We start from the raw sequence: 12,779 nt of genomic DNA, 5'->3' as shown, positions 1-12,779 counted from the left end.
TGAACCATTGTTTTCCCTGTTTCTTTGAGAATAATTTCAAAATGATTTGCAGCTATAATGACTTGAAATTCTATTTTAAACTATTTTATTATTTTCCTTATTATTTGCAAAATTTTCCTACTTGCATTTATATGTTTTATCCTGACTTTCTGTACACTGGAAATAATTTCTCCTTCCAGGATCCCACTGGACTTTCCTCCAAGAAATTAAAGGTAGTATTGCAAGTTATATTCTTAATGGTTAAAATATCTCTTTAAACCTTTCAAAACAAATTTTAGTATATTATTTGACTGCATTTATCACCCCATCTATACCTGCATATCTAGAAATTACATTTTTTGTTTCTAAAGTAGCTATGTAAATCCAAGATAGAAACTACTAATATTTTTATATAAGTTCTGCCATAATGAATTATTAATAAATGGAATCCATCACACAATTTTGTGTATTAGTGACAAACATTCCAAAAAGTCAATATTTTGATGTACCCATTAGTGTTTTTATAGCCAGTTTCCAGAGAATGTAATGTTGCTTATGTAATAAAATTGTAAACTGGAGCATAAATCAGCATAAACATGTTTAGACCTTATCATAAAAGTACTTAGTAGCACATTAATTCCAGAAGCCACTCTTCCAATTGTAGCTCTGAAAAAAGTGAAACTGGCAGGAACTATCTGAAGCCTTTGTCTCTGCTATACTCATTTACTCAGGAAATGAATTGCAAAGCAACGACATTAAAGCAGCTTTTCTATATTTAACAAGAAATAAAAGGTCCATTGAAAGTAATAAGCTTTTGCGATTTTCTAATCTAATTGCCATCAATGTTATGAAAAGGAAAATAATTTAAAAAATGTTTACATGTTGCTGAGAAGTAACAATGAAAGTTGTCAAAACTGTTGGAACATTTTTCATTGTGAAAATTTCTGGGAGTACTCTTATTGGGTAAACCAAAATAAATACATAAACTAATTGCTCTATGGAAGCTTCTACATGCTGGAGAGTTCAGACTCACAGAAGGATGCTTCTCCTGAAAAAAGCAGTTAATGTGAGAAGTAATTAATAAGTATCTATTTTTTACTGACCTCTAGTGAAGGCTTCAAAAAGGATAGAATAGAAATAACAGAGAGAAATAGAAAACATTTTTACTTACATATAGATGTTTCTAAAATATCTCTGACATATTAATTGATTTTCACTAATTCTGAAAATGAACTAGTAATATAGTATATTCAAGGCTTTATACCATTTGAATTGGAAATGTGTAATATTTTAAATATTTTTGATAAATATTTAATAGTATTTAGTGATACTTTAGGAAAAAAATCCCACATAATGGGTTTAAATGTTGCTGGCAAAAATACCAAGAATCAAGCAAGCATGGATAACACTGACATTTTTACTTAAAATCAATGAAATTTTAACTTCTGGTTTCTATCTTCAGCATCACTGATGAACAATTTGCTTATCTTAGGATTCTTGAAAGGCAATTGATAACAGAAAAATATGAACCAAAAATTATATATATTTTCTTCATTCTACAGTTCTGTTCCTGATATTAACTTTAGAGCACTTTCCAGTTAACTCATAGTTTGTCTTCCAGGTTAAACAATTAGCTGTCTCCTTTGAATTAACAGGTTTTCGGTTCAACTGTTTCGCTCTCATGGGCACCACACAAATCACCTCGGGTTCTGCTCCTTGTTTGAATCAATGATAAGATGCTCCTTTTGATCTGACTCAGTGTAACCCAAATTCTAAAATGTCATCAGGAGTATCTTTATTTTGTATTGAAAAGATATTAAAAAGCAGTCCTATTATTTTCTAAACAAAATGACATTCTATTTCTTTAGTCTTTCATGTGTTATTAGGTAGGTCTACATATAATTTGTTTTTTGTTGTTTGGGGGGAGGATTTAAATACCTTGGAAATTTTTACACAATCAAATTCTTATGACAACTTTTAATAAAAATCATTTTATTTCTCAGGCAATCAAGTCTTACAGTTATACTTTATTTTCATTACCTTTTATCTCTATAATTTTCATTGGAAAAGTGGAAAGATTTCAGATTAAGCTTTTAGACTTCCATGGGAAATGTAATTCTGGCCTTGTTGATCCTCTTTGTTGTATCTTCTGATGTATTATCTTTTATTTCATTAATTCATGTTTTTCCCCTTAATTTTTCTGCCTTTCATTATTTCTTTAGGCTTATTAGTTTTTATAATTTTTAAATGGTTAATTTATGCATATTTTTTCTTATTATGAGCATTTATACTGTAAGTCTAAAAGTGTTTTATACCAAATTTATAGATGGTGTTTAATTACTTTTCAACTTTAAATATTTCCAAATTTTCATCATGTTTTCTACAATGAGACATTAATATGAAATTTCTTAATTTTCAAAATACATAATATCATTATATATGTATATATCTTTTTATTTATGAAATTATTTATTATGATCAAATGGCATTGTGTGATTTAAGTGCTTATTCTTTGTAAGAGTTTCCTTATATGGTATTATTATTTTTTTAAATATTTATTTTTTAGTTGTACACAATACCTTTATTTTGTTTATTTGTTTTTATGTGGTGCTGAGGATCGAATCCAGGGCCTCACACGTGCTAAGTGAGCACTCTACTGCTGAGCCACAACCCCAGCAATGGCATTATTTTTTTAATTGCATACAATATTTTGAATATTCTTTGAAATATTTGACTTATGCAGTGTTGACTATATGTATATAATAGGTCAAATTTGTTGTATTATTAAACACTTGTAATGTCTTCTTTAATTTTTTAAAATTAGATTGTATGTAGAAATCTCTTTCTAATAATAATGTACTCTACTTTAAATTATACTTCAATTATACATATTTGTATGTGCATGTACTAATATATTTGTACATACTTTATATATATAGTAACTTTGAGTTACTGTAAATTATTAGAAAAGGGAATTTTTCTAATTACAACGTAATTCTTTTTTATTTTTTAAACAATGTCTATTTTATTATGTATTTATATAAGTAGACTCATTTTATTTTGTAAAGAATCTGCAACAGATCTATATGTGTATGTGCTTCTGTATATTTAGGGTGAATTTCTATTTTTAACTTTCCTCTGAATGCATCTTAGATGTATATTTTTAAACATTGCTGCCATTTTTGACAAAGTCCAGTCTGACAATGGTTACTTTACATCTAACAGTCTAATTATATTTAATATTGTTATCTGCATTGCTATTTATCTTGCCTGATTTTTTTTTTAAGATTTCTTAATTTCTTTTGGATTTCAGAAGTCTATTTTCTTAAAAATTTGTTCTATTATTTTGAAATTCAAACTTTTTTTTCAAAATCTACCTGTGTTTAGAACACTTTAATCCTTTCCCCTCTTGCTAGGTAAAATGTGCTTGTCATAGGTTTTATGTTATTTATTTTTTCTGTGTAAACACCATATATTATTATTTTTGTTGTTTTATTCTTATAAATGTTTTAGAGCTTCATTTGTTTTTGTTGATAAAAGTTATACACAGTTAGTATAACCTGAAAACCTATGAGAAATATAAGCTTTATCCTCTCTTTCTTTAGCATTTTGAAATAAAATTTAAATAAATATGTGCAGTATTCAATTTAAATGATAGTATAAAATGTTTGAGAATAGCAACAATAATTAAATCCCAGAAATCCTATGCCAATCTATTCTTTAGCTTTTAATCCCTTTTTCAGAGGTGAAAGTCTTCAATTTTTTTTCTGGTCATTCTACCTAAATTTCTAAACAATATTCTTCATTTTCTATTTTCTCAGGAAAACCAGCATATGCAATCTTGTTTTGAAATTTGTTCTAACTAGTTATACATGACAGTAAAATGCATTTTGAGACATTGTACACAAATTTTGGAGCACAACTTCTCATTCCTCTGGATGTACATGGTGCAGAGTCACAAGGGTCATGCCATCAATCATACATGTATACAGAGTAATAATGCCCATTTCATTCCACCATCCTTGCCACTCCCATACACAGTTCCCTCCCCTTCGCCCAATGCAAAGTTTCTTCATCCTTCCCTATCCTCCCTCCATTTTGGATCAGCAACCACTTATCAGAAAAAAAAAATTGACCTTTGTTTTTTGGGGATTGGATTATTTTGTTTAGCATGATATTCTCCAGCTCCATCCATTTATCTGCAAATGGCATAATTTCATTCTTTGTTAAGGCTGAGTAATATTCTATTAAGTGTTTGTGTGTGTGTGTGTGTATACATATATATTTATTTATATATATATGTATATATAATTTTCTTTATCCATTCATCTGTTGAAGGGCATCTAGTTTTGTTCCATAGTTTAGATATTGTGAATTGAGCTGCTATAAGCATTGATGTGGCTGCATCACTGTAATATGCTGATTTTAAGTCCTTTGGGTATAAACTGAGAAGTGGAATAGCTGGGTCAAATGGTAGATTCATTTTTTTATCTCCTCCTAAAATATGATTTATTTTTTTCCATTCTCTGTCTATATTACAGCATTTGTCTTTTGCCTGGTGCTTTTTCTCTTATTTTCTCTCTCCTTGGAATTGGTATCATTTTCTTATTTTGCTAGTCTAGACTTTGAGTAATTACATCTTTATTTCTCTTTTTAGCTTTGACCTCCTCTCTATTTAAGTATTTGCCAATTTCTATATATTTTCACTGTGTCACAGGCAAAGAAAGTATCATGCAAATTCAAGAAAATAACACATCATAAAACATTTCAGCAGAATGTGACTGAAGGTGGAGGTTAGTGAAAGTGAGATATAAGGCGACTGTCAAAGCCAAATTGTGAAGGGTCTTAGATGCCCTACTCAGGGTTGTAGAATTTAACAGTGGGAAAGGAAATAATTTATCAGTGGAAAGGCAATAAAGAATTCTCAGTACTTATGATCTTATTGACATCTAGGAATATCATTTCAGCAGCTGGGATTAAGAATGGTATGCAGCAGACAGAATAAAAAAAAAAGAAAGAAAGAAAAAGAAAAATACATATTTCCAGAAATCAAAGGGAAGGGGTAGCTGGGAGGGAAAACATTTTTGATAAGATGTGTGAGTTATATAACCAAACTTTAACAAACATTGGCAACTGGTTAAAAATAACAGGTAACTGAGAGACAAAAGAAGAATGTCATGACCTGCACGAGGGTTAATTCAGGAAACCAGATGAGGGGAGGTGGAGGATTAGAAAAGACAAATGAACACACAAATAGAGAAAAACCTGGGACCTGGTGAGCACCAGGGTCTGGAGGAGTACAATGACCATGACTCAGCTCAGCACATTTATTTATAAGTTTTATCCTAGAAAGTGTTATCGTGGGAAAGTTTCTTCAAAGCAAATGGAGCCAAGGTCATGAGTATGAGCAGCCTGATTATGATTATCAGCTTATGCCCATAAATTTCTACCCCTGAGCAGCTGGTGTTTGAAATTGAAGATTAAAAACTGAATAACTCTGTGGCTGACACAGAGCCTCCGATTGAAAATGGTGTCAACACAGCATCCAGGGTGTCTTCATTGGCACCTTTACAAGGAGACTTCTCTAGAGGAGCATTGCCTTCCTTACAGGAAAGTTTCAAAACCCATAATTCAGTCTCTGATCCTGAAAGGTTAGTTTAAGTCCCGTCCAGGAAATTTTTTTTTTCCCTTGTGAAGATATACAGTTGTCCAATTCCTGGGTTAAGCAATTGAGGGAATTATGGTGACATTACCTTAGATGGGCACAAAAGTACAGCACGTTCTAGTAAGAAGATGAAGTTTTCAGCTTGGGATATAACCAGTCTAAAAGTGACTAATTTTCTTAACTTCAACACTCCAGTTCTAGTATTCAATGGAGATACAAAACATATCTTTGGAAAAAATTGCTACTCTCTGCACACATGCCCAGACTTTGATTGATATTATAGATCTTATAATTTATAATAATTATAGCAACAATGCAAATTGGCTCCATTTCAAGAAAACAAAATACAATAGCAAACATTGTGGGCAATTAGCTATATGACAGTAATAGTTCTCAAATGTTTCTTTAAATAATCAGTTGCAGAAAGGCAGGCAGTGGGGTACATCTGACTGCTGTAAATATTGAGAGAAAAAAACATACTTGTTTGTTGTTTGTTTCATGTTTAAAACACTATAATAACTAGGGATAAAAGGAATATATCTCAACATCATAAAAGCTATCTATGATAAGCCCCAGGCCAACATCATTCTAAATGGAGAAAAATTGAAAGCATTCCTTCTAAAAACTGGAACAAGACAGGGATGCTTTCATCACTTCTATTAAACATAGTTCTTGAAACACTGGCCAGAGCAATTAAACAAAAGAAATTAAAGGGATATAGATATGTAAAGAAGAACTCAAATTAGCAATATTTGCCAATGAAATGATTCTAGAACTAGAAGAACAACAACAAAAAAAATCCCACCTGAAAACTTCTAGAACTAGTAATGAATTCAGCAAAGTGGCAGGATACAAAATCAACACCATTTATATATAATGTGATATAATATATCATATTATGTTATGATTTATCAAAGGCATTTCTGAATATCAGTGACAAATCTTATGAAAGGGAAATGAGGAAAACTGTTCCATTTACAATAGCATTAAAAATTAATATAAAATATTTGGTATCAACTTAATTAAAGAGGTGAAAGATCTCTACAATGAAAACTACAGAACTCTAAAGAAAGAAATTAAAGAAGACCTTAAAAGATGGAAAGATATACCATGTTATTGGATAGGCAGAATTAGTATTGTTAAAATGACTATACTACTAAAAGCACTATACAGACTTAATGCAATTCCAATCAAAATCCCAATGACATTTCTCATAGAAATGGAAAAAAACATTTATGAAATTCATCTGGAAAAATAAGAGACCCAGATATCTAAATATCTAAAGCAATTCTCAGCAAGAAATGTGAAGAAGGTGGTATCCCTATACCAGACATTAAACTATACTACAGAGCAATAGTAACAAAACCAGCATGGTATTGCCACCAAAATAGACTTGTAGACCAATGGTACAGAATAGAGGACACAGAGACTCACCCACATAATTACAGTTATTTTATATTTGACAAAGGCACCAAAACAGTACTTTGGAGAAAAGATAGCTTCTTCAACAAATGGTGCTGGGAGAACTGGAAATCCAAATGCAACAAAATGAAATAAAGCCCCTATCTCTCACCATGAAAAATACTCAACTCAAACTAGAGATACTGTGTCTATGAGAAGAAAAAGTAGGCCCAAATCTCCATCATGTCAGATTAGGCCTCAACTTCCTTAATAAGACTCCTATAGCATAAGAATTAATATCAAGAATCAATAAATTATATGGATTCAAACCAAAAAGCTTCTTCTCAGCCAAAGAATCAATCAGTGAAGTGAACAGAGAACCTACTAACAACTGAGAACAAATTTTTACCACACACACATCAGATAAAGCACTAATCTCTAGAATATATAAAGAGCTCAAAAATCTTAACACTAAAAAAACAAAAACAACAAACAAACAAAAACCCAATCAATAAATGTGCCAAGGAACTAAACAGACACTTCTCAGAAGAAGATATACAAACAATCAACAAATATATGAAAAAAAAAATGTCCAACATTTGTAGCAATTATAGGAATGCAAATCAAAACTATTCTAATATTTCATCTCACTCCAGTCAGAATGGCAGCTATTAAGAATAAAAACAACAATAAGTGTTGGTGAGGATGTGGGGAAAAAGGTACACTTTTACATTGCTAGTGAGACTACAAAATGGTGCAGCCAATATGGAGAGTAGGAATATGAAGATTCCTTGGAAAACTTGGAATGGAACCACCATTTTACCCAGCTCCCCCACTCCTCAGACAACACCCAAAGGACATAAAAGTAGCATTCTAGAGGGACTCAGCCACAACAATGTTTATAGCAGCACAGTTCACAATAGCTAAACTGTGGAACAGAACTAGATTCCCTTCAGTAGATGAATGGATAAAGAAAATGAGGTATATATACACGATGGGATATTATTCAGCATTAAAAGGGAATAAAATTGTGGCATTTACATAATGGATGGAGCTTGATAATATAATGCTAAGTGAAATTAGCAAACCCCCAAAAGTAAATGCCAAAGGATTTCTCTGTAAGAATGCTGATTCATAATATGCTGGAAGGGGCGGGGGGGGGGATGGGAGGATTAAATAAAGTCTTGATAGGGCAAATGGGTAAAGGGGAGGGAGAGAAAAGGAAGATGGTGGAATGCTGGGGTCATCATTACCCTAAATACATGTATGAAGACACCAAGGATGTGACTCCACTTTGTGTGCAGCCAGAGATATGAAAAATTGTTCTGTCTATGTGTAATATGAATCACAATGTATTCTGTTGTCATATAGAACAAAATTTTAAAAATTATAGACTAGAGATGAATCAATGGGCCAGGGTTTCAGTGCTGCTCTGTTAATAACAATTCTCTGCGTCTGACTTCTCACTTGTAAAATAGGAAGAAAATACCTTCACTGCAAACTTCATAGCCCAAGAATAATATAACCCACCATGTGTAAACAAAATAAATAAATAAAAGGACAGGGAGGAAAATAAAATATCCAAAAAAGAAGAAATTATCCCACAGAATAAATAAATAAATAAAATTTATTCATCTCACAGAATGAATGAATATGAATGAAGGAATGAATATGAATGAAGGAATGAATATGAATGAATTAATAAATAAATAAATAAACAAATAAATAAATAAATTAATTAAATGGATCTGGAAATGTAAAAATGTATTTCCTGCTTGTTTTTGAATACTATTAATATGTCTGAGATAAAACATGTACTGGATTATACTGGATTACAGGTTTTATTTACAGGCAATCCTTATTCCAGTAATTTCTCCTTAATGATTAATTCTTAAAGGTTTTTCTTCCTATTATGAAAGTGAAGTATTGGAAGAAAACATTTTCTTTAGAGCCAATAAAGCAATTTAAACTATTACCTTTTTCCTTTCTTGGTTCTAAACAGCAAAAGCCTTGGTGTATTGTTGAGTACACTTACATTTCTGCTTTTCTTTGGGAGATTTTTGTTTTTCCTTTAACATGTTTTGCCAGAAGAAAAGCCACCTCACAGAAACATTTTTTTTAGTTCATCTTGTCACACTCTCAACCTGTTATTCTGCTTGTAGTTCTACTTAGCAAAATAAGATAAATTATGCTGAAATTTTAAAATTTATAAACACTCACCACTTGATTGCCTTAAATTTCTTAATTCAGTATGCTTAAAGGAATAGTTTGACCAACCTTATCTTTAATCAGATAGGAATTTGTTTTCAATATACATTCGCAAATGTTTTGTAATTTAAAATGGACTGAAATTGTGTGGGTGGGGAGGAAGGAGGGAGAGAGGATTATAATTGGGTCAACAGTTTAATCATTTATTTTTGTGGAATGCAAAAATTTATCCTATTTCTGTTCAGTGTGACCAAAGCCATCTTTCTGTGTAAATCACAATATAATATCATATTTCCAGATATCCACTGTAAACTTTCTTTTCTAACTTGTAATACTTATTTTCCTACAAATGTTTAGTTAAAACATGTCATGCAACAATATCACCAGGTTCCTTGAATAATATAAAATAGATCTTGACTTCTTCATTCAAAATTGATGTAAGAATAATTTTACACATCTTATCCCTTTCTAGAAATGCTCAATCAATGAGTGCTTAATAAATTAGTTGATAAATAAATGAAGGATTCAACAAAAAGCATTAAAGCATTGAATTAATTTTATCAACCCTTGGTTATTTAAATCTATCATTTGCCCTTGATACTATGTAGAAGCTCAGTAAATACTGACCTTTCTGGCTGACTGGAAATAATCTCACACCATGTAGATATATATTAATTTCTTTCATGTTTTATTATTGAAAACATCTGTAAATTGAAACTAGGAAAAATAACTTCATGTCATTTTTATGTTTTTCTTAATTATGGGTGAAGAGAATGATACATCATATGTATATATAATAATAAATAAGGACTTCAAAAATATCTTAAGAAATGTATCTTAGTCCCTTGAGCAAGAGAGGAATATGTGCTATTTAAATGTAGAAATGTATATTCTACTGAATTTATTAAATTCTTTATCTGTGTTATTGTACTAGCTGGGCATTGCATATAAAAACAATTTTAAAATCAGGAGAAGATGTGTAGAAAGAATCAAGAAGACCTTCAAGCTCTTTTTTTTTCTCCTCATAGGAGAATGGAGACAGGCTAAGATAGGGAATACAGGAAAAAGAACATTTATTTTTTTAAAAAATTGACTTTGTGAGTTTGAGATATAATTTAGGTGAGTTTGAGATATAATTTAGGTGAAGTCCTGTTTTCATGGAAGAAGTTATAATGATTGTTACTGTGTGTCTGTCTACCTGGCTAGGGTACATTCTCCAGGTATGTGATCCATACTCACCTAGATAGAGCTGGGAAGCTATTTTGTAGATGTGACTGAAATCAATCATCAATTGGCATTAACTAAGGGCGATTCTCAAGCACAGTTTGGGTGGTTTAGTCAAATAGTTGAAACACCTTAAGGTAGAGCTGGAGCCTTTCTGAAAATTAAGTCTACCTGTGGGCATCAGCCTCAGCTCATGCCCAAGAATTACAGCTCCCTTTCGCCAGACTCCCCTACAGATTTCATACTGGCCTAAACAATATCACAGTTGTAAAAATTAATTTCTTATCAAAAATTTCTTATATATAACCTAGTGGTTTTATTTTCCTTGCTAAACTGTGACTGATACAGAGGTTTCAGAGTACAACTTCTAATTCAAATCCACACTCCACCAACTAATTTTGAACAAGCAAATTAAACTTCCTGACCTTGTTTTCTCATTTGTTAAATTGTAATATTAACAGTATGTACTTCTAGAGATGTTATTAAAAATTAATGAAGAAAATCAATATCAAAGTTCATTGCATAATGCACTACTTAGTCCAAGGAAGGTACTTGATCCATGTCAGCTACAATGTTGTTAAGATGGCATTACTCAAAATTAGATATACAAAAGATAGTTGGAAAAATGTTTGCAGCTCAAGAAATCCACCTGTCTATGTGAAACTTGAGCATCCTAATATAGAGATGAAAGGTGACCCCATAATTTTGTTAGTTAATCCAAAGATCAGTTGGAGAACAAGAATGTAGTGGTGATAATCAATAATGAACAAAGAATGCTAAACACATATGTACATTTTGTCTGCATGGAGATCCAAGCTCTGTTTATGATTTCTATTGCTAAACACATTTTTCAGGATCTTAGTTGCAACTACAGAAAACATGATCATCATGTTTTTTTATTTTTTAAATAGAAGACAATGTAGTTTGCAGAAATGTTTTGGGGATATAGAGGATACTAGTAATGCTTGTTCTGATTCCTTAGACTTTCTCATTCACTCTGCAACTTATAAACCATCAGTCTCTGCATTTTTGTGCTCTGGTGCTTTGTTTCTGGAACTATGGAAGGTCAGTCTGCTTTTGTACTCTTCAGAGTCTGGAAGTTCTCTGAAATTAATAAATTCCAACTAACTCCAAGAGCATAACCCAATGAATGTCTGCAATTTCTCTATTAATTTTTAGTTCAATTATCCTTGGTTAAGGGATGATTCTGAAGTGTGTGGTATTGCTTCCTAGAGTTTCATAGTGTTGTTATCTCCATTCAGCCACCATGGTAATCGGCCTAATAGCATGCACTTTATTAGCTAAGTTCTCGTCCCTGTGTCATGTCTCTTCTACACTAACACTAGTCCTTGTACCTTTCAAATAAGCTATTTGCCCTTGAATATGTCTGTCTTAGCGTAAATTTCAATGGAAACAAATATGAAGACATGTATCAAAAATTAGTTGAACATAGAGGTCACACACCTCTGTTACTATAATTTTTGGGTGATTTAGAAACTAATTAAAGTTGACATAGCTTCTCTGCCATTTCATAGATGAGTGATAACCTTTTATACAATCAAAGCATACATCAAAATAATAGATTCTGGGGCTCTTATATACAATTTAGAGGAGGTTCTCTCTTCTATTTACACTACAACTGCTCTCTTATTTAATACATTTCCACATTCACTGGGGGAACATTCTCACTTTCTTCTAAGATAGAAAAGAAGATTCCTCATAGTACTAGAGGCAATCCGAAGGTTGGGAAAATAATGGAAAAGTCAGAGAGTCACATATGTTGTGAAGAAACTCAAGCACTTATTACTATGATTGATAAACTGTCACCTTTGGAAATTGAGTAGAAGGTAATTGCTTCCATTATTTTTCAAGATGGGAACCAGATTTAAATAAGTCAAATTTAACAAATTTTGAGTTACCAGTTTAAAAAAAAAGCTAAAAAAATCTGTATGAAATATTTTCCTAAGAAAATGCATTAGACTTTAATGACTGCACACTGGGTGATGGAAAGCATTTACATTTACCTAAGAAAAATGTTTTTTAATGACTTCATTTATTCTTTTTTCATAGCCTTGTGAAATTATCATGTAAAAATCTCAAAGAGATACTCCCGGGTGTGATGTTGAGAGGCAATTTCAACATCTATTATAGAACTTCACAAGGTAATATAACCTGTTGTGCCTCACTGCTTAATCACATAATGGCATTTAGAAATTGTTCATACTGACTGGCAAAAGTGTTCTTACCATAACGCTATTATGGCAGCATATATTTTTATTGTGATTTTTATGACATAAGAAAA

This window comes from Urocitellus parryii, chromosome 8, assembly GCF_045843805.1.
Source record: "Urocitellus parryii isolate mUroPar1 chromosome 8, mUroPar1.hap1, whole genome shotgun sequence".
In the NCBI taxonomy this organism is placed as follows: Eukaryota; Metazoa; Chordata; class Mammalia; order Rodentia; family Sciuridae; genus Urocitellus; species Urocitellus parryii.
The sequence above is the reverse complement of the archived record's forward strand: the minus strand, read 5'-3'. Positions refer to the sequence as shown.